Source organism: Macaca nemestrina, chromosome 2 (assembly GCF_043159975.1).
Source record: "Macaca nemestrina isolate mMacNem1 chromosome 2, mMacNem.hap1, whole genome shotgun sequence".
Lineage (NCBI taxonomy): Eukaryota > Metazoa > Chordata > Mammalia > Primates > Cercopithecidae > Macaca > Macaca nemestrina.
The window spans coordinates 51,013,535-51,035,085 of NC_092126.1; the positions used below are offsets into that span (position 1 = coordinate 51,013,535).

The following is a 21,551-nucleotide window of genomic DNA, read 5'->3' on the forward strand; positions in this document are numbered from 1 at the left end:
TAGGCATGTTGGGGAAGGTTGGGCAAGTTGCATCAGCATAAATTTCATGGACACTCAAGGATAATTTCCTTAAGCAAACAGGCGAACTATATGGATAAAAATACTGGCATTCAGGGGAGATAAGAAATCATGGGAAGATTCACTGAAGGGAGAGGTGAGTAGCAAGAATTTTATTTTAGTGAATTTTATGTCAGTAGAAGTCAGAATGATGGCCCTCTATCCAGATGTGACCAATGTAATTACAGGGGTCCTTGTCGGAGGGATGCAGGAGGAGTCAGAGTCTGAGAAAGAGACGTGCTGATGAAAACAGAAGTCACAGAGTGATGTAGTTGCTTGTTTTGAAGATTCCTTAAAAACCAAGGAATACAAATAAGTGGCCCTAGAATATGAAAAAGGAAAGAAAAAGGATTCTCTTTTAAAGCCCCTAGAAGAAATGCAATCCCATCAACACTTTGTTTTAGCCCAGTGAAACTCATTTCAGACTGGTCACCTCCAGGACTATAAGATAATGTGTATTGTTTTGAGCCATTAAATTTGTAGTAATTTGTTACAGAAGCAATAGAAAACTAATACATGCCTTTACATTTTAACTTAAAACTTTAATTGTAATGATAAAACCACAACCTCCACTTATGCACACATACAAATCACATACACACACATGCACAAATATATATACACAACACATACACACTCAATCATAGAAGACTGCAAAATCCTGCACTGCAACCAAGATGCGAGCCAGTGTAAAAATTATGCCATTCTTCCTACTTGTTTTTTCTGAATTTTCAAGTTTTATATAAAGTTGGCAGATTAAAACATTCATTTCTATATAATTAGTTAACTAAAAATTATAATCAATGAATGAATGCAAAACAAATACAATCCATCTCCTAATCCATTTTAAGATTAAAGTGTAAGATACTTAAAATGATCATTTAAAAGAAAAATCCTCCAATAATTTCAATGTAACAACACAAAAATGTGTAAGGACATGACTCTTAAAAAGAGATAAAAATCATTACTGAGAACTTTTAAACCTATTAGAAGTTTATTGATTTTTAAAATTAGCAAGAACATTACCAGTAAGAGATACACCCAAGAGACTTTGCACAAACATCTGTTTTTACCAGCTTTGGCGTTCAGCAATAAAACCTTCCATGGTCCCAAGGCAAGGCCCTAGGAAATGCCCACCAACAGTTTCAACAGTCATTATGTATGTACTGTGTTCTCATCTCTGCCCTAAGGAAGTTAGATATCAACCCAGTATTTTTTTTTTTTACATGTTTATTAAAGTCACACAGGTAAAACGTTTCCGAATGTGTTTTCAGAACACGTTTTATTTTAGTGCTTTCAAATGTTTTGAGGATAATTGTTAGGGGAATGAAAAAAATATAGGAGCTCAGTCTGAGAATAAAAATCTGTTTTGGCATTTTAATGTCTAAAGACTCGGGAACTGCCAAATGTTTGCTAATCAAGAAGCAGTAGAAATTCACAATCAGTCCCCAAAATATAAAACAATTCTATTCACTGTAAAAATATGTTTACTGCATTTACTTACCGGCTGTTTAGCACAAATGTTTTTTGTCCCAAAGTGGAAAAGCTGGCAATCCTTTAATTTCCAAAGTGCTCATAGAGAGCAGCTGTAGATATACAAGGCATTTGTTAATGGCATATCAAGGTATCATTTGCTTCCCCTTTTGTCAGATACCGCCTTTATTTGAAGTCAACAGAAGTCCTTTCTCTTTTCCCTCTGGCACCATTTGTGGTTTTTGTGTTTTCAGAGAATGCAGACGGCATCAAGATATGGACTGATTTTGTTTTGAACCTATTCAGATGCAATGCTGACTTTTTGGGTAACTTTATATTTTTTGCTTTCTAATGTTCCAGAGTCTTCAAAAATAGCCCAGAGAATTGCATTTGGGATTCATCGACATTAAAATATCTGCTACCCAGAGTGAAATTCCAACAATAACAAGTTTATAACAACTCAAAGAGCATACCTTGTACTTGAAGGAATTTCATCATCCTTTTCAAAGGCATTTTCTTTAATTGAACCATAGTCTCGTCTCTCTTACTGGATTCCAAATTTCCTTTCTAAGTATGAATATTTAGGGGTCAGCGGACTAGCCCTTGCTGATGTAATCTCAGCCTCTCAGTGAATACATATTGATTGGAGAAAAGGATTATCTTACTTACATGCATAGGAGCCATGATTCCAGGAATCAGTAAAATAATTCTATTGCCCATAAAACTGGATCAAGATTACAGCCGCTTTGACTCCTCCTCTGGAACCTTTGGAAGAGGTTTAGTGTGTTGAAAAGAGAGAGAAAAGAAAAATTAGTGAAAAGAGCAAATATTTTGTGCTGTCTCAACATTCAGTAAATTGCACTGTCTGCACTATTGCTTTAGAAGGAAGGAAATGACAAACGTATTTAAAAGGTTAAGCCTAGAAATATACTTGTGGGTGGTATGACCTTGATCATATGAATCAGGAACATCACCATGTTATCTGAGGTTCAGCCTGGCAGCACAGCAGGTGCTGGCTAAAGAGTTGCTCAAGGTTTCTTCAAATGAGAGGACATCACTCAGAAACCCAACCTTTTTTAGCTTCTACCAATTTGACACGCTTTCACTTACATATTGCCAACACCTCCTCTTAAGACTTCAAAGAAACCACTAAAATAACCACCATAGAAGTCTCTGGGATCATTACCTAGAGTATCACATTCATCCAAAAGAGTTCATATATCTGATTAGTAATATTCTTCTGAGTAAAACAAAAAGTTCAAAAGGATGTTTGATGAACAGGTATTTAAGGTACTTGTTTTTAAGACCACTTTAAACTTCAGAGTCACTCTCTAAGGGAAATAAAACTTCTATTAAAGCTTTAAGTTAAAAAAGAACTCTAACAGAAAAATGTAAAGCCACACTGCTGCTGCTGCTGACTCTAGGCATCGAGACCTATAGAAGAGTATTTAAGAAGCAGAAGTGGGGCTGGGGCTTTCAGAGATGTGTGGATTGAAATGTGTGCATCCATAGTGTATTTTCCAGCCACTGTGTTCATGGAAGTCTACAGACTGGAACACTCAGGAATATTAAGCATGCTGTGACTATTTTTTCCCATCACTTTGTTTTTTTGTAAGCCTAGAAGCTTTATCATTCCTTCAGGTTGCTGGTTATGAGCGATGATGAAGCACGTCATTGTCAGTGCCGTCAGATCAAGAAGGAAGAAGTTTCAAAACTAATGGAGTGTATGTTTACATGGTTCCAGGAACATATACCATGCAGAAAACCCATATAAAAACACATACAACCCCCCCCCCCCCAACCTTCTGGTCTCATTATTCCCCCAAGTTTTTCTTAAAGATAAGCAACACAACAAATTTTGTAAGATTGAGGTCATATCAAAGAATCAAATTTGAACGTAACCCAAATCCAGAGTCCGCAGTGTGTGTTTGTGTATGTGAAGGCAGAAGAGGGGAGGTGGAGGAAAACAGAGAGAGGTGGGGTGTGAACTCTTGTTGTGAGAAGAGCTAGACACCTGATGTACTCCTTCATTTAGCCTTCCAACTAACGGATCAAATGAGAAACTGTTTTGCTCTGTTTCAGAACTGATTGACATTTTAATTATTCTACAGCTGGAAGTGTTAATCACACCAGAGAATGAGGGGATAATTCCCAGCTGGTAAAATTTCACACAATAGCTTGGCATGTACCAACATGCAGATAGTTTAAATCATTTGTTGAAGAAAGAAATCAATATTTAAAACCTCTTCACAAATTAAACCAGCAACAATAGAGCTATACTTCAAAACCTCCTTACCTATGATTTGCACTTCCTATTTTTGACTCTCAGAGAGTCAAAACACCTTATGAGTCTGAGAAATTCACAAATTTAAATGTTACTGATCTGAAAACTGTGAGATGATTAAAAGAAATTAAGATAATTGAATTTGGTTTTGTTTATAAAATGTAAACTTTATTGCTGTTTAAATTCTGTTGCATTATTTTTTATTTTTATTTATTTATTTTATTTTGTTTTTTTTGCGACGGAGTCTCGCTCTTTCGCCCAGGCTGGAGCGCAGTGGCCGGATCTCAGCGCTCTGCAAGCTCCGCCTCCCGGGTTTGCGCCATTCTCCTGCCTCAGGCTTCGGAGTAGCTGGGACTACAGGCGCTCGCCACCACGCCCGGCTAGTTTTTTTTGTATTTTTTAGTAGATACGGGGTTTCACCGTGTTAGCCAGGATGGTCTCGATCTCCTGACCTCGTGATCCGCCCGTCTCGGCCTCCCAAAGTGCTGGGATTACAGGCGTGAGCCACCGCGCCCGGCGGCATTATTTTTAATATAAGCCTCTCTCTTAGAAGGTTCATGTTGTTTGGTAATGATTAAAAATCTTAAAAGATGTACTTCTCAGAGAAATACTTTTGTTAGTTCTTCACATACTTATCTGATCATAAGAATAACGTAGAATGTTATTTCAGACTCTCTTTAGAGTTTCTGATTTGATAGTTCCAGAATAAACCCTAGGAATCTGAACTATCACAAATGATTCTGGGTGGGTGATGCTTAAAATCAGACAAGTATGGAAAACACTGAAATTAATATTTTGACTTTTAAATTAAATTTCATTTAGTTCTATTGGTATATATAGCAAATATTTGTTTTTCCCAAGTATTGAAACATAAAGTTAACTTCCAGAATTTCCGCCTGTTAACTCAGGTGGTTAAAAACTAAACTTGATATTTTTTCATAAAACAAATTCTCGTAAATATTCTAATTTTACAAAAACAAAAATAAATGGGACTTAATTTAGCTGAAACGCTTCTGAACAGTCAAATAATTATTAAAGTAAACAGACTACAGAATGAGAGGAAATATTTGTGAACTCTGCATCCAACAAAAGGATTAGTATCCTTTGAATCTACAAGGAACTCAAACCAACCAGCAAGAAAAAAACAAATAAGCCCATTAAAATGCAGGCAAATTACATAAATAGACACAGCTCTCAAAAGAAGATATACAAATGGCCAACAGGCATGAAAAAAATGTTCAACATCACTAATCCTCAGGGAAATGCAAATTAAAACCACAATGAGATATCACCTTACCCTAGGCAGAATGGCCATTATTAAAAAGTCAAAACACAATAGATGTTGGTGTGGATGTAGTGAAAAGGGAATGCCTGTATGTTGCTGTTGGGAATTTAAAGTAGTATAGCCTCTATGGAAAACAGCGTGGAAATCAATATGGAAAGAACAGAAAGTAGATCTGGCATTTGATCCAGCAATCTCACTAGTGGATATCTATCCAGAAGAAAATAAGGTATATCAAAGAGATACCTGCATGCATATGTTTATTGCAGCACAATTCACAATTGCAGAGATATGGAATCAATCTGAGTGCCCATCAACTGATGAGTGGATAAAGAAAATGTAGTATATATATACCATGGAATATTAATTGGCCATAGAAAAGAACAAAATAATATCTTTTGCATCAATTTGGGTGGAACTGGAAGCCATTATTCTAAAGGAAGCAACTCAGGAATGGAAAACCAAATACTACATGTTCTCATTTATAAGGGGGAGAGAAGCTATGGATACAAAAAAGCATATAGAGTGTTATGTTGGACATTAGAGGGGGATAGGGGGTAGGGTGAGAGGGAGGTGAGGAATAAAAAACTACATATTAGGTACAATGTATACTAGTCAGATGACAGGTGCACTAAAATTTTAGACTTCACCACAATACAATTCACACATGCAACCAAAAACCACCTATACCCCTAAAGCTATTGAAATAAAAATAAATAAATAAATATTCTAGTTTTGATAGTTAATGGAACTTTTGACAATCAAATGTTTTTTAGTTTTCAACTTTGTAGTAAATCTTGAGAATGTAGATGTGTTTTCTTTTTAATATAAAACAGCCTCCAGTGTTCAACAGAAAACACATTCTAAGAGGAATACTGCCACCTTAGATATTAACATTTTGTCTTCAAAGTAAGTTTTTCTCTAATTTTCATCAATGTGTATGAAGGAGTCAAACTTCAAAAGTTATGATAAACATGTTTTTAATCCACGTGAAATATACAGACACAGGTGTACATCTGTATTTCTGATTAATTAGGGAAGGTCTTCAGGAAAGAGATGCACTGTTAAAAGTTTAATTCCCTACAGGGAATGTGTTACTATGTGCTGAGTTTTACTCCAGGTAAAAAAGCAAAGTTGAGACAGCCATCATTATCATTATAATTACCATGTTATAAATGAAGAGACTGAAGTTTACTGAAAATAAATAATTCAAGGCTACATATTTTAAGTAGTAGATCTTGGACTTGAACACAGGAAGTCTAATAAAAAAAAAAAAATACCCAAACACACAAAACCTGTGTTCTACTGCTAATTTATCTTTAATCTTTCTCCTTAGCATACTGATAAAATACAAACATTATTAAGTTGGTATCTGATATGATTTGGATATTTGTTCCCTCCAAATCTCATGGTGAAATGTAATTCCCAGTGTTGGACACGTGGCCCAGTGGGAGGTGTTTGGGTCAGAGGAGTGGATCCCTCATGAATGGTGTACTACCCTCCCTGTGGTAATAAGTGAGTTCTTGCTCTGTTAATTCATGTGAGAGCTGGTTGTTTAAAGGAGTCTGGCTCCTCTCCCTGCTCTCTGTCCCTCTCTCACCTTGTGTTGCACTGGCTCCCCCTTCACCTTCTGCCGTAATTGTAAACTTCCTGAGTCCCTTACCAGGAGCATATGCTGGCACCATGCTTCCTGTACAGTCGGCAGAACCATGAGCCAAAATAAAACTTCTTCTCTTCATAAATTACCCAGCCCCAAGTATTCCTTTATAGCAATGCAAGAACAAACTAACACAATTTCCTTCATAATCTTTTAATTTTCTTCCAGTTTTGGGGTAAAAATTTAGAAAATTAACAACTCTGTGTTTGACAAGCTGTGAAGCCCTGGTGTGGCAGAGGTTGTCTGGGACATAGAGCAAGCTACTGCTGTTGCTACCTTTAAACTTAAGAACAGAAGGAAAGGTTAGTGTGTCATTAGCCAGAACTGATTTTCAGAACTAACAAAAGGCTTAGAAAGATATTCTCAAGAGTCTTAGAGCTGTAACATAAATAAATTTGGCTGGAATATTTTCAGAGATCTCTTAACTAAACTGAGGGAACAGAGACTAGGTTGGTGGCAGTCCTTGTACTTGAAACCAATTGCCTTCCCATTCCACCACCATTTTCTTTTTCCCATCGCTTTCTGTCAGCTTTTAGTAATAACAAGGAAGAAATGGCTCCTTGTTGTCGCTTAACTTTTAAAATGAAAAAGTTATATATATATATACACACACACACATCATTATATATGTGTGTGTGTGTATATATATATATTTATATCATTCTGTCTCTAAGACCTGTATTGTTTCATTTAATACAGAAGCTCAGATTTCCTTTTAGAGTGAGACTAAAAAATAAAAATAAAAAAATAAAAAAAGACCAGTCCTCTATGAGTGTTGTACATTCTGAATTGTTTTGAAGAAAACATGCAAACTGACTCTGCTCCAAGGTTGTGAAGTTCTTAGGCCCTTGGGTTGCTGATTTACAAGTTGATGTCAATATGCTGTATCTTTTTATGTCTCCATTTATAATGCAGTTATGCAGGCATGTTAAGCTATAAGGACATCATCACTGACGCTGCAATTTGTGTATATGTTTTCTACCTCATTGCATTCTCATCTTTCTAGCCCAAAGCCACGGGCTTCTGGCCTAGGCTGTAGCTTACTCTCAAAACATAATGAAAAATGCAAAATCATCACAGAGAAAGCTGATGGTTAAAATCTTGACCCCCAGTCAGTTGATTTATTGATGTATATGGCTTTAGAGTCAAATAAAAATTTGTCCAAAGCAAATTCAGGTAATTTTCTTCTTAGTATTTCCAGATTTCCCACCTGAGACAGCAGGTAATTTTCAAAAGCAGAAATTTTAGCGTCCTGTCAGTAAACATTTCTGTTTTAAAACAAAACCACATAAACAACACACAGAATAACAGTATGGGCTGTTTCTCTACAAAATGATAAAGTTTTAGATTATCTAGTAAATGGATAAATTTGTAATTGATGCTACTTTCCCACTTCTGTAGTTTATAACTTAGCAACACAATTCTGCCCTCTCAATACTATATTATCATGAGGAAATTTCTTCTGTGATTCTAGACATTAATGATTGTTTTAGACTTTTCCCTGACCAACTGATTAATCCCCACCCCGACTCAGCGCCTCAGACACAGAATGAGGCCAAGAAATATCTGTTGGCTGAAAATACCCAATTCATTTAACTGAATTAACTGTTACTTAAAAATAAAAAAATCACTGGGAAAAGTCCACAGCAGGAAAGAACAATTAAGAAATTAAGAGATTCATTAATTGTCCTTGCCTACTACTATTTACAAAGCTATTCATTTGTTTGTTTAAACAAACATATCTATCTATCTAACTATCTATCTGTCTGTATCTGTCTATCTCTATCTTTAAAGAAAAGTAATCTTGCAAAACATTTATGGAGCCTGGATTCTTTACATGAATTGAAAAAAGTTGAGCTTTTATAATTTAAAAACTAAAAAAACCTCTCTTTTTACATGTACAAATGTTAGTGTTAATAATAGACATAAAGATAACTTCATTTTGTAATCTCTTGTAAGAAAATATTTTTCTCATCTGACTGTAAGTGACAAATGTTTATCCTAAGGCTTTAACCTCCTAATTCCTACTTCCAACTACAGCACTTGCTTATAATATATGCACACTATGCAAAATTTATATATTAACTAAAACTTAAATAGAAATTATCATATACATCAATGCTAAAATTGTAACACACCTACAGAGATAAGTTTATCTGTCTATTGTCTGTCTCAAAATAATTAAGAGTAATTGAGGAAGGAGAGAAGTAAGAAAAAAAGAAACGGGGGGAGATGAAAAGCTATACATCACAGGACTCAACCTCAGAGCTACGTAACTTTGATGCACACATAGATTACAGTAAATAGAGTGTAGGTTAAATAAATAGTAGAGTATGTTCAAAAATAGTAACATTGGCAATGTCCACTAAAACTAAGGTTGTTGAGGCAGAAATAATTTGATAACGGTTTATTGGAAGGCAAATGTGAGGAATGACCTGGGAAAACTCACCAACAAAATTGGGAGTGTTCTGGAGTCTGACAAGTTGGAAGACATTTATAAGAAAGCTTGGAAGGGAAGGGGGACTCCTCATATGGGAGTTGTCCATTATTATTGAAGGGTACAATACAGAGGTTACAATCCTTGGAAACAGATTGCCACATACAGGCTAGAATGTCTACGTGCAAGACAGTCAGTAAAACTTTATAATTTGGAAATAAATCAGTGTCCTTTTCAGTGTCAGTGGGTTATGCATTTATCAGTACGTCAACAATTTGAAAGCTCACGATAAGATTCTTTACTTATGGACAGGATGTTGCCATGAATCACAAGACCTTCCCAAGGTGGGTTAATTTGGAAGCCTGTTTACTTTTAAAGTAAACTGTGAGATTTGAACTGTAGGTTATCAGCAAAAAATAAACCAATGGCAAAGAATAAATCAAATCTAATCTATTTATCTGAGGTTGACCCCTTCACAAAAGAAGGAAAGCGAAAAATAAAGAATGCTTTGCAGAATGGTTCTTCATGAAAAATGCTTTTCTCTCTCTCTCTTTCTTTCTTCTCTGCTTTTCCCATCCTAGGTTTTTCCGACTAGAGTTTAGATAGGAATCAGAGTTAAAAAGAACACTAGCTGGCTGCAAATAAAACACCTGTGATCCTTTTACAGCCAGTATCAACCCCTGAATGCCTAGTGTCCAGTGTAATTATCAAGGTTATAGTAGCCAATCAAAAACATTTGCAAAATTAAAAATGCAATCTGTATCATGCTCAGGAATAATCTATCACCAAAAAATTTAGCCTTTTAGCAAGGTTGTTAGAGAAACAGCATTGTTGGCACTGAAGTATCATTTATCCAGAAATCTTGTCAAGTTTATTTTAACATAATTTCACCAGTGTTTCTTTGTAAGAGAAAAATTTGGTATACATGCCTAATTTATTTGTTCTTTGATAATCAGGCGCATTTTATGAAGGTCGCAAAGACCCAAAGGGGGCTTTATAAACACTTGTTTACAAACTATGTAAAGCCTTAAAAAATGCTTTTCTTATGCTAAACAGTTTTACCATACAATTTTTTTTTTTCCGAAAAGGGATTTGAGCTCTGAACTGAATGATTTTTTTCTTTTTCTGTTTATGACACAAAATAAAGATACCCACAGGCCATGAGTCTGACAATACTTGATAAATGGATCTGAGATAAAGTCGTAATTGAAAGGTAGTACCATTCTTTTTTGTAACTCTCGGATCAAGTTGCTGCTTTGTATAATTATGACATACTCAATCTCATAATGCATGAGTTAATGTACTCTTAAAATATTGTGTTACGAAGAAATAATTACATAGGCAGCAATCACTGTAAATTGAATCAATTCCTAATGTCAAGGGAAAAAAATTAGGGGTCAGATGACTGAAATGCCAATATTTATGATTATACTGCTTGAATGTTTTCATCTTGGACCATGTGCAAATGAAATACAAATCATAAGCAAGATTGGTGCAAGTCAAGTACTTCATGTTCTGGACACAGGGTAACACATCTCTTGGAATTAATGTTAATAATAAACAAACAGGAATTCTGCAATCAACATCTGGCAGAAGTGATGACAGAAAAAGAGCTACCCAGGGATATGTTTTATATCCAAGGCAGAGTTTTAGGAAGGAGCTGGGAACCATGTGCTCACATTTCTCAAAAGTAGGATGTGTTTGTGATTGCTTGAACACCAATAGGAATGGACTGGTTACCAGCAGATAAGAGAACTTTAGGTTGGAAGGAATTGCTGAGATGCTGCCCGAGACCCAGTTTCCACGAATGCAGTATAAATTGGGGAACTGATTTCATCACAAGTCAAGAATTGCATCTTCTAGAAATAAAACAAAAGGCCATTTTAAAACCATAGAAACATGGATTCAAGGTTGATTCTCCCTGATAACTCAGTTACAAATACTTAAACTCCTTTTTACTGAAGTTAGGATTTGTCCCAGATTCCAGAGTAGAAGTGACTTCACAGGCAGGGTGGGTGTGAGAAGGAGAGGAATGGGGACAAATCAGGGTGCAGATTCAGAGTCGAGGCAGAAGACTACTTATTAACTTCACCCTCAACTCCTTTATTCTTCCCCTTTGAATTTTGAACCAGTGACTAGTAATTGGTACTTCATTTAGAGCATGTCTTAATTCTAAATCTAATAGCACTTAAAATGCCAAGGAGCAACTTGATATGAGTGTGCCTAGCCCCTTTAAAAGAAAAAAAAAAAATGTTGCAGGCTCCTAAGACTTCACCCACATGCCCTAATTCTGGGGGTGGGAGGACGACTTGATAGATGACTAAATAAATGCTAATATTGTGATGCTATTATTTCTGAATGATTTATCAGAATTTTAGCACCCTTAGGAAATAAAAAATAAAAATAAGCTTTAAAAAAAATATGGGGAGAGAGTAAAAAATCTGGATCCTTGGAGTGGGGAGTTGGGGATGGTTAAGGGGTATGAAAAAAATAGAAAGAGTGAATAAGACCTACTATTTGATAGCACAATAGGGTGACTATAGTCAATAATAATTTAACTCTACATTTTAATGATTTAAAGAGTGTAATTAGATTGTTTGTAACTCAGAGGATAAATGCTTGAGGGGATGGATACCCCATTCTTCATGATGTGTTTATTTCATATTGCATGCCTGTATTAAAACATCTTATGTACCCCATAAAGATATATACCTACTATGTACCCATGAAACATTTTTTTTAATCTGGATTCTTCATTTAGTAAATACTTCTTGAGGGCCTAGCATTGTGCTGGGCACTGAAATAGCATGGTAAGCTAATGAGTCACCATTCCTGACTTCAAGAAACTTGCAATCTAGCAAGGTAAGTAAACAAAGAGGCAATTGCAAGTATTATGACAGAGAAAAGGGCAAAGTTCTAGAGAAGCACACATCTGGGCACCTTCTTTGCAGAGAGTCATGATTAGCCAAGAAGATAAAGGAGGTACAGGGATGGGGAGATGGATAGAGAATAGTATCTTAGGCAGAAGAAATATTATATGTGGAGGCCTCTAAGCAAGAGAGCAAATGATATATTGGAAGAGAAAAAAATCAGTCAAAGTAGAACTCAGAGAACCAAACAGTTTGGGAAAATACAGAGGTAAGAATCCAGAAACAGGTGAGACCAAGTCATATTCTAATTGGGGAGCCTCAGGACAGGGCTTAGGCACCTGCATTTTTAAAAGCAGATTCTAACAGAGAAAAGAATTAAGAGCCTATTCTTAACAAATTTCTCCATGTCATAAAATTATTTATTTAAAGATTTAAACCCATCTCTCAGTGGCATCTTATGGTCAACCGCCTTCACCATCACTATGTGGCTGTGTGGGACTTGTTAAGAAGCGCTAAGGAGCTGGTGGGAGTGAAATTCTAGCTTGTTTTCCAGCCACTGTGGTCTCTAAAAGACCCTATGATGAGATGCCTCAGGCCATATATCCCTAAATCCCACCCACATTATTTCAATGGGAAACTCCAGCCGATTGTGATGCTGTTATTAGAGGATTACTTTGTGAATTACTAATATATATTGAAATAGAAACTTTATGCCTTTTTAAGGAGTGCTTTTTTTAAAGACTTTTTTTTCCATATATTTTGTCAGAAAATTTAAAATGCAGATTGAAAAGAAACAAATATGTGTTGAGTACCCCTTATCCAAAACGCTTGGGACAAGAAGTGTTTTGGAGTTTTTCAAATTTTGGAATATTTGCATATACATAATGAAATACCTTGGGGATAGAACCCAAGTCACAACACAAAATTTTTGTTTCATATACACCATTACACATAGCCTAAAGATAATTTTCTACAATATTGTTAAATAGATTTGCACACAAAACAAAGTTAGTGTACGTTGACTCACCAGGAAGCAAAAGTGTCACTATCTCAGCCTCTCGTGGATAATCTGAGGGTTTTCTTCTGGCATTACCATCACTCCTGACTGAATTTATATGCTATTAATAAGCAATCATTTTCTCACACTTATTCACACAAAAGTATTTAACTGTAAAAAAGAGGACACACCATTGATACAGTGAAAAAATAATGTGTTGGAGGTAACCAAACAGCACTGTGTCATCACCAGAATGCCAGTATCAACTAACAACAACACCCACAAGCAATGTCAGACTTTCAGTCTCCACCTGCAATCTTCTGTTTAGATTAGAAGATTACTATACTTCTGGTTCCTTTAGAGGAACACCAGAAAGTGGTTCCTCTAAAGATGAAGAAGTATCCTATTGGATGACTTTTTAAAATGTTTCTTCCAGAATGTCCTCTGCCTCATTAATAACTTTTTTTAAAATTTTTCATTCTTTGTCTTAGAATTCTTTCTTTGATTTTATAACTTATGTGATTTCTTGTTCTGTGATGAATGCATGCTGCCCTAGTCCTTCAATAAGCCCATCACACCTTTTCACCACGCCGTCTATAGGTACTTTTTCTGCAGCGTTAACAATGTCAGTCATCTTCATCATCACTGTTATCATGATCACCAGTCTGTTGTGTGCCTGTGTTTTGATTGCAACCCGTCATGTGAGGTCAACTGTAATATTTTCCACTTGTGGAATCAAATTGGCACTCAAAAGTTTTGGATTCTGAAGCATTTCAGATTTCAAATTTTTGGATTAGGAATGCTTAACCTGTACAGGATTTCAAAATATTAAGAAGTAATTTCTTTCTCAATCCTAAAAACACTTTCTCTCTCTAAAATAAAATTGAGTATTTTCTTAGGTTTTCAATTTAAGGGTTGCTCTAGGAAAGTCATTACAATATTTAACAAACATTTTTAGTAATAACTTTTTAAAATATCTGTTTTTACTCTTTTCCAAATGGTCTTTTTCATGAATGTGAAAACACTTAATGTACTCGGGGGATGTATTTCATGTAAATTTTTATGTCTAAAAACTGAATTCAATTTTTTATTGACATTAAACATAACAACATCTGCAAGTCATTAAAAGGAAATTCCTTTGGAAAACACTGTAGTTTGACTCTACTGAATGATTTTTCACTTGGAATAAAGTCATTCATATGTTTCATGATATTCCAAAAGCAGTTATGACCTAGATTAACAAAAATAAATTTTATTTTAGTTAATATATTAGACATCAGGTTTTACAAACTACTTTTTCAATAATCTGTGTGTTCCTGATAATGTCTTTGGACATTAAATTTTGTATTACAATAATTATTTTATCATTGTTGTAAAAAGTATCATTCTTTTAAAAGGACACTTCAAAATAGTAAAAGAATTTTTTGAAAAAAATCATCCCTTATGTCATCAGCTGTAAAATAATTCTACATAATACCATTTAATCATTTTCCACAATGAAAAATATTTTACTGTTATACAGTGTTTTTAAAACGAGCACACACAACAAATCCTGTTTCTCACATATTTCAATATTAATTTTCAGAGATGTAAAGATATATATGTATGGAAATATCTATATATGTATGTAAATGTCTATATATACACATTTACATACATATAAAAATGCCTTCAGAATATGTTAGAAGTCACGTATCTGAAAGTCTAATATTTAGGTGGCCTGTATAGAATCGATATGCTTTAAAAATATAAAATGTAAATTTTTAAAAATTTGGTCAACTTTTTTTTTGTCTTTTTTCCTTATCAAGAAAATAGTACTAAAAGGAATAGTCTTAGTGAATGCTTCTCTTTTTTGATCTCATTTACATAAGGATAATGATCCTGCTTATACAGATGCTCTTTGACTTAACATAAGGTTTCATCTCCATAAACATTGTAAGTTGAAAATATCATAACTTTAAAGCGTATTTAATACACCTAAACTACTTAACGTTGTAGCTTAGCCTAGACTACCTTAAACGTGCTCAGACACCTTACATTAGGCTACAGTTGGGCAAAACCATCTGGCAACACAGGACACTATAGAATACCAGCTGATTACCCTCGTGACGGCATGGCTGACTGGGAGCTGCAGCATCACAGGAGAGTGTCTTACCACTTTCTATTGAATGTGTATGGTTTTTGCACCATCATAAAGTCAAAAAGTCAAGTCAAACCATTGTAAACTGGGGACTGTCTGTACATCAATTTTTTAATCCCTTTGATTTGTATACTAAATAGATGCAAGCATAAGAAGAATAAGAAGATATAAGGAGAAAATTAATTGTCTTGCTTTTATACAACAGCAGAAATATATATTTTTCTTCAGGAAATCATTCAGTCGTTCTACAGAAAATTGCTTAACTTTAGGAAGTATTAAGAAATAATCTAAATCAAAATCTTGTTTGCTTGTACAGTACTAAGATATTCTGAAGTCTTTCTTGAAATGTTTTGTAGTCTTTGACTTGTACCCATTTCATTGATCAGTCAAAAGATAATACACATTTTAATTTTGGACTAATAAATGTGGGGTTGGAATAAGGCAAAAGAGAAATGTTCCCATATACTCTGTCAGACTTTGATCTCAAGGTAATACAAACATGGACACCCATCCATGGAAAGATACATTATTCTATTTTTAAGTAATTAGAGTCTTTTTTAACCATATTTTGAAGTGTTGATAGTTGTAGACATAGGGAAGGGGACCATTCTTCCTTATCCAATCCTAAACAGCAAATACAGAAAAAAATTATGTATATGATATATGCAATTTATATACATACAATTATATATAGATAGTGACCAACACACAATGTATCATTTTTATCATCTCTGTGACATAATTATATTCACAAATATATATATATTTATATTTATATATAATATGTATCATCCATATCTATCTATATACCATCAATTATGAAAAATAAACTTTTTTATAATTCTTCAATCATGGACCAACAGTGACCACTTTCTTTTTTTAAGTTTTCTTTTGTACTTAAAGCTTCTAGAAACAAGAGTTATTAGGCACCCTCTTTTCTCTTCATTTTTCAAAATAAAAAGGAACAAAAGTGTTTTTATGAAAAGTGAGATGTGTTTCATTTTAGCTAACCAAGGATGGCAGATTTTCATAACAACACCACCATCTACTGCAATTTAAGAGTATTGTTGCTAAAATTTTGGAAGCCTTGGGTTGCATTTTTACAACTATTGCCCTAAAGTGGTTCTTATAATATGCTTTTTAACAGTACTACGTGACTATTTCCAAAGGGAAATTTACTCATAGGTGCAATCTGCCCCTCCTTACAAGTCACACAAACACTTCTACACTGCTGGTGGGAATGTAAACTAGTACAACCATTATGGAAAACAGTGTGGAGGTTCTTTAAATAACTAAAAATTAAATTGGACTTTACTTTTCTCTGGTGCCTCCTTGATTAGCTTAATAATCAACATTCTGAATTCTTTTTCTGGCAATTCAGGGATTTCTTCTTGGTTTGGATCCACTGCTGGTGAGCTAGTGTGATTTTTGGGGAGTGTTAAAGAATCTTGTTTTGTCATATTACCAGATTTGTTTTTCTGGTTTTTTCTCATTTGGGTAGTCTATGTCAGAAGGAAGGTCTGAGGCTCAAGGCTGCTGTTCAGATTATTTTGTCCCACAGGGTGCGCCCTTAATATAGTACTCTTGCCCTTTTCCTAGGGATGTGGCTTCCTGAGAACTGAACTGTAGTGATTGTTATTTCTCTTCTGGATCTAGCCACCCAGGACGGCTACCAGGCTGTGGGCTGGTACTCTGTGTCTCCTCAGAGTCCCATTATATGAACCGTCTTCAGGTCTCTCAGCCATAGATACCACCACCTGCTCCACTGGAGGTGGCAGGGGAGTGAAGTGGACTTTGGTACCAATCCTATTGACACTATTTCACAAGATAGAGAAAGAGGGATTCCTCCCTAATTCATTCTATGAAACCAGTATCACCCTAATGCCAAAACCAGGAAAGGACATAACAAAAAAAGAAAACTACAGATCAATATCCCTCATAAACATAGATGCAAAAATCCTTAACGAAATACTATCTAACTAAATCCAACAACATATCAAAAAGATAATCTACCATAATCAAGTGAGTTTCATAGCAGGGATGCAGGGAAGGTTTAACATACACAAGTAAATAAACGTGATACACCACATAAACAGAAGTTTTTTAAAAATCACATGATCATTTCCACAGACACAGAAAAGGCATTTGACAAATTCCAGCATCCATTTATTATTAAAACATTCAGCAAAATCGGCATACAAGGAACATACTGCAATGTAATACAAGCCATCTATGACAAACCCACAGCCAACATAATACTGAATGGGGAAAAGTTAAAAACATTTCTTCTGAGAACTGGAAAGGATGCCCACTCTCACCACTTCTATTCAACATAGTACTAGAAGTTCTTGACAGAGCAATCAGGCAAGAGAAAGAAAAAAGGACACCCAAATTGGTAAAGAAGAAGTCAAACTGTCGCTGCTTGCTGATGATACAATCATGTACCTAGAAAACCCTAAAGTCTCCTCCAAAAGGCTTCTATAACTGATAAATGAATTCAGCAAAGTTTCAGAATACAAAATTAATGTACACAAATCAGTAGGTCTGCTATACACCAACAGCGACCAAGCTGAGAATCAAATCAAGAACTCAACTCCTTTTACAACAGCTGCAATAAAATCAAATAAAATACTTAGGAATATACCTAATCAAGGAGGTGAAAGACCTCTACAAGGAAAACTACAAAACACTACTGAAAGAAATCATAGATGACACAAACAAATGGAAACACATCCCATGCTCATGGATGGGTAGGATCAGCATTGTGAAAATGACCATACTGCCAAAAGCAATCTACAAATTCAATGCAATTCCTGACAAAATACTACCATCATTGTTCACAGAACTGGAAAAAACAATCCTAAAATCCATATGGATCAGAAAAAAAAATCTGCATAACCAAAGCAAGACTAAGCAAAACAAACAAATCTGGAGGCACTACATTACGTGACCTCAAACTATACTACAAGGCCAAAGTAATGAAAACAGCATGATACTGGTATAAAAATAGGCACATAGACCAATCGAACACAATAAAGAACCCAGAAATAAACCCAAATACCTACAGCCAACTGATCTTCAACAAATGGTGCTGGGATAATTGGCAAGCCACATGTCAAAGAATGAAACTGGATCCTCATCTCTCACCTTATACAAAAATCAACTCAAGTTGGATCAAAGGCTTCAATCTAAGACCTGAAACTATAAAAATTCTAGAAAATAACATTGGAAAAACCCTTCTTGACATTGGCTCAGGCAAAGACTTCATGACTAAGAACCCAAAAGCAAATGCAACAAAAATGAAGATAAATAGATAGATTTGACAAAGGACTAATATCCAGAATCTACAATGAACTCAAACAAATCAGCAAGAAAAAAAACACATAGTTCTATCCAAAAGTGGGCTAAGGACATGAATAGACAATTCTCAAAAGAAGGTATACAAATGGCCAACAAACATGTGAAAAATGCTCAATATCACTAATGATCAGGGAAATGCAAATCAAAACTGCAATGCAATACCACCTTACTCTTGTAAGAATGGCCATAAAAAAAAAAAAAAAAAAAAAAAAGATGTTGGCATGGATGCAGTGAACAGGGAACACTTCTACACTGCTGGTAGGAATGTAAACTAGTACAACCATTACAGAAAACAGTGTGGAGGTTCCTTAAAGAACTAAAAGTAGAACTACCATTTGATTCAGCAATCCCACTACTAGGTATCTCCCCAGAGGAAAAGAAGTCATTATGCAAAAAAGATACCTGCACAGACATGTTTACAGCAGCACAATTCATAATTGCAAAAGTATGGAACCAGCTCAAATCCTCATCAATCAACGACTGGATTAAAAAAACTGTGGCATATTTATATAATGGAATACTACTCAGTAATAAAAAGGAACAAATTAACAGCATTTGCAGCAACCTAGATGGAACTGGAGACTAATATTCTAAGTAAAGTGACTCAGGAATGGAAAACCAAACATTGTATGCTCTCACTCATAAGTGGGAGCTAAGCTATGAGGGGGCAAAGGCATAAGACGTACAGTGGGCCAGGGGTGGTGGCTCATGCCTGTAATCCCAACACCTTGGGAGCCCAAGGTGAGCGGATCACGAGGTCAAGAAATCGAGACCATCCTGGCCAGCATGATGAAACCCCATCTCTACTAAAGGTACAAAAAGTTAGCTGGGCGTGGTAGTGCGTGTCTGTAGACCCAGCTACTTGGGAAGCTGAGACAAGAGAATTGCTTGAACCCAGGAGACTGCACCACTGCACTCCAGCCTGGCAACAGAGAGAGACTCTGTCTCAAAAGAAAAAAGGAATGATACAATGGACTTTGGGGACTCAGGGGAAAGGGTGCGAGGTGGGTGAGGGATAAAAGACTACAAATTGTGTTTAGTGTGTACTGCTCAGATGATGGGTGCACCAAAATCTCACAAATCACCACTAAAGAATTTACTCATGTAACCAAATAACACCTGTTCCCCAAAAACCTATGGAAATAAAAAAATAAAAGTTTAACTTTAGCATCTTTTTCCTTTAATTAATTTTCTGGGTTCCCACCCCTATTTATAAACATACAAAATGACTCACTCATTCAACAAATAGCAGTTAATAGTCAATAACTGTCTGCTGAATGCTAAGAAATATGCTACATATTAAAGACATACAGTTAAATAAAATATTAGTCTCTAGGTCTTAGCCTATTAGGAGACCTAGACCCAAATAAAGAGCTGCATTACAACATGGGAAGCGCCATCATCCAGCTCTGGTCCGAGCTAGAGGCTCCAACAATGAGCCTTTTCTCCCTGTCAGTCTGGGCGCACCCTGGGTGTGAATATTGGGGGCAGTGGCGTTTTCTGAGGAAAAGATGCATATCTTGAGTCTTGACATTTGAGTTGGAATTATTCAGACAGATAAGAACAAATGAATTTTTAAGAGTCTGGCAAGTAAGATTTGGAAACAAGCCTTCCACACCACAGTCACTTGTGTTTATTCTTAACTTCACTTTTTCATTCTTTCATTCATTCAGCAGATGTTTCTGAACAAGATCAGAAGCAAGGCCAGGAAAAAGATCATAAGATTATAAAATAAATAACTGCAATGCATATGACAACTGTGATAAAAATTTGTACAATAAGGACACTCATCCATTTATTCAACTAGGACTCAGGAAATGTCCAGGCACAGGAGATAAGATGACATCACCCATGCCTTCAAGGAACAGGAAAAAGACAAATCTGAATAGTCACATAGTAATAATCTCATCTAGCTCTGCACAAAGGGGAAACATTGAAACGACTGTCATGCCAGGCTCTGCTCCTTGGAGAAACGGTTAGCTGCAAAGATTTTGCAAAACAAGTTTGCATTCACTAGCTAGATAAGTTAGAACGATTGAAGGTTATCATTATGTTGGTGCAACAGTAATTGTGGTTTTTGCCTTTAAAAAAAAAAAAAGTCAAAAACCGCAGTTACTTTTGCACCAGCCTAATAGCTTGAGCGCTATAGTCATACAGACAGAAACTGAGTCCAATTTCCACACTAGTTGTGTAACTACGGGAAAGTTCATTGATCTCCTGGTTTCAGTTTTCTATATTGTCAAACGGGAATGATAATGGTCCCTGCCTCATTTGGCTATTGTGAGGTTAAATTAACTAATTAATGTAAAGTGCTTGGCACGGTACCTGGCTCAGCAGGTTCTTGGTACATGTTGACTATTTCTCCCCTCTTTTCTGCTCATTTTCTTCTTGCCTTAATGACTCAGCTAGTCAAGACGCTGACCAGAGAGGATGCATATGCAAAAGTACAGGAGTATGAATTAATCCATCATGGGCTTGATGAGAGCACTGTAAGTGATTAGGTATCTAATGAACCAGTCATTCTGTCAGTCTGTAAGTGTCAATATTGATGCCAGTCTGTAGATATTGAATGCCTATTTTGTATCAAGCACAACCTCAGGTGCCCTAATGTATTCTAGGGGCTGTTGTTGAAAAATATGCCGGATACAGAGAACCAAGTCCACGAGTAGCCAATTTTACCTCATTAGGAGTTTGCTGATAAAGCTGTCATAGGAAAACTCAAATTTGAGCCCTTTAAAAGAAGAGTTGAGAGCTCAGCCATGGTCTGTTCTGAGGACTGAAAGACATCCCAGGCACCTTAGTTCAAAGGTGTGAAAAAAGCTTGTGTGCATGGATCTTAAAGAACCTTTGCATTAATATAGAAGAAAACTCTATCCTTTGGCTTACATGTGAAGAGCAATAAGACATCAGTATCAAGTGGTAAAGAAGACACACTGTGGAAGTCTAAATGTCACTTAATAGGATAACAAAATGGGATATCCTGCCTGTAGATAG

At 35.6% G+C, this 21,551-nt stretch overlaps 1 long non-coding RNA gene across 13 annotated transcripts in view; it reads right to left on the reverse strand.

Annotated features, from left to right (window-relative positions):
* Positions 1-21,551, reverse strand: part of LOC105470039 (uncharacterized) — a 223,466-nt gene that overhangs the window by 127,664 nt on the left and 74,251 nt on the right. For 11 of the 13 annotated variants that reach the window (XR_011619784.1, XR_011619792.1, XR_011619782.1 and 8 more), the window contains 4 exons: positions 13,088-15,821; positions 10,870-11,049; positions 2,200-2,295; positions 1,562-1,643 (listed from right to left, as the gene is read on the reverse strand). This is a non-coding gene — a long non-coding RNA (uncharacterized lncRNA). The remainder of the gene's footprint in view (positions 1-1,561; positions 1,644-2,199; positions 2,296-10,869; positions 11,050-13,087; positions 15,822-21,551) is intronic. The other 2 variants (XR_011619781.1, XR_011619789.1) reach the window with 2 other exon arrangements.